At 38.0% G+C, this 2,500-nt stretch overlaps 1 protein-coding gene across 1 annotated transcript in view; it reads left to right on the top strand.

Annotated features, from left to right (window-relative positions):
* LOC113814336 (uncharacterized) overlaps positions 1–2,500 on the top strand; it is a 39,700-nt gene that overhangs the window by 13,043 nt on the left and 24,157 nt on the right. The window lies entirely within an intron of this gene.

The following is a 2,500-nucleotide window of genomic DNA, read 5'->3' as shown; positions in this document are numbered from 1 at the left end:
ATATATGTATATATATAGTATATATATATACATATACACAGTATATATATATATATAGATATAGATATAGATATATAGATATATATACACATACACATACATATGTGTGCGTGTGTGTGTGTTGTGCGTGTGAGTGTATACATAAATACACACACACAAATATGAATATATATTCATATGCATATATATATATCTTTGCATTCATATGCACATATCTGTATCAATCTATCTACTTATATTTTATTTTACCTGTGATCAACGGACATCATAAATAAGAATAAAGGAATAGTAACTGACAAACAATTCAGTCGAATAAATATACCGAGTAAGGAAATAACACTGATATAACTACTATAATAATAACTGCTATAATGATAATTACTGCGGATTGTTGAAAATGCAATGGAAAATGGAAACCTCAGCTGACATAATCCGTAAATATATTAACCATCGAAAGCATTAGGAAAAGAAATCGACTAAACTCGTACAGCCACGCGAAGGTGAGTCATATGAAGCACTCATTTTATCGGCAAAACGTATGTGATACACGAATCTTGCGCCACGTTATTTAAACTTTTCTTCGTTCCTGATGTCTCTCTCGAGGAAACTATTATATCATTAAAATACAAACAATATTTCGATTTCTTGAAATTTATCATACACACTGATCTAATACGTTACATAAGAAAAACAAATATTATACTTCTTTTGTTGAAAATTCGCATTCTCAGTGTTTGTTAGCAACGGTAAGCGATACCTGGCACGCTGGAGGAACATCGATTCTTAAGCGCCGCGTTCCTCTGCCTGTTGCAGTTACGACTCGATCTCAGAAGAGGTCGCGATGAACGTAACCGCCAGGTGAGAATGCCTGTTCGAAGTTGTTCAAAAGGAATAGGATCATATCAGTTCCATAAAGCTGTAAACAACATTTGCACTTGAGGTTTTCAGCAGGCCTATGGTTATGAATTTAATGTAGCACAGTAAGGATCCCAGGATGACTTAGATTTATATTATATGTCCTAGTACATGTTTAGGATACTGTGCAGTATTTTGTAGGAAAAACTCGTTGGTCACAAAAAATCAGGAATATATTGAAAGTAACGTTTTTACGCGTGGAAACTTGTCATATTTTAGCACGAACTTTGAACAAGTATTACATTATCATTATATTGCTTTACAGTTGCGAGAAGTTTCAGAGGCGACAGGGGCGAGGGGCACTTGCCAGTGCCTGCCCCTGGTAAGAAGCTACGGCTCTGTACCAGGGGCAGGTACCCAACCTACCGTCCCCGGACTGACACATGGCAACTCGACCCCTGCACGGATCTCGGACTGTCCCTGGCGACTAACCCCTGCCAGGCCCCCTTTCCCTTCCACCTCCAGGAGCAAACGTCAGCCGAACATTTTTCCTGTCAGCTCTGCATGCATTCCTTGGCCTTCTGGTACAACTACTACCTCGACGCGACTAGCCCGAAGGAATCAATGTTTTCTAGACTATTGGCAGTTTATTGACGTTTAACTCCCGGAATACCGATCTCACTTATGTTGCACTGTATTTTGTTCCATCGTTTACACATTGCAATCAGAAGTTGATTGCATTCAATCATCCATTCTACCAGAGCTGCTCTTCCTCCCCTCTCGGCAAGCGATGTCTCTTGATTCAGTTTTATCTTGTTGCTCTGAGCACTATGTTGTATTTTAAAGCACAATATATTGTGCCGATGTGTATGAGGCTATACAAACTTTTTCAACTAGTCGAATAAAATTATATTTTGGTAAATGTTAGTTTAAACCGAACCCTGACCCAACTGTATTGAAAATGAAAAATATTTAATATCTTTTGAGATACTGGTGTTTATATATCACACAGTTTTCACCTTGTTTTTCTCAAACCAAGATCGATTACCATCAGTAAATAGAGCTTACCGTCACTCGGCCAAACACTAGGCCATTAGGTTCAGTAAAATTCTGCACTTCTTAGGAATACATGCATCTATAAGCATATATCATGGTCGTACACACACACACACACACACACACACACAAACACACATATACACACACACACGCATGCACGCACACATACACATACGTACACACGCACTCACATACCCGTGTGCACACATCTAAATCTGTATCTATCTTGATCTATTTATCATCTATCTATACATCTATCTATAAACTCTATGACTAACTTCACACAATCCTAATTACAATAACAGTCAAGTTGATCATACTATTAGTAATTATACTAATCAACACCTCTAATAACACTTGCAGTACTAAGCAGCAACATGGTAATTAATGCTTCATCTTCTGAGGAAGTTGACAATGGTAATCCTCTCCGCCGCGTTTTTCGTCTCTCCGCTTGGCCGCCTCATGCATATTTGATCACGTGACTGCTGTGGATATATTCCTGTGGAATTTCTCCCGTTCTGTGTCCGTCGGTCTCTTTGATATATCGTTGTCATTTCTTGACTGTGTTTCAATTATATATATATAT

The sequence above is a fragment of the Penaeus vannamei genome, chromosome 3, assembly GCF_042767895.1.
Source record: "Penaeus vannamei isolate JL-2024 chromosome 3, ASM4276789v1, whole genome shotgun sequence".
Taxonomy (NCBI): domain Eukaryota; kingdom Metazoa; phylum Arthropoda; class Malacostraca; order Decapoda; family Penaeidae; genus Penaeus; species Penaeus vannamei.
The sequence above is the reverse complement of the archived record's forward strand: the minus strand, read 5'-3'. Positions and strand labels throughout refer to the sequence as shown.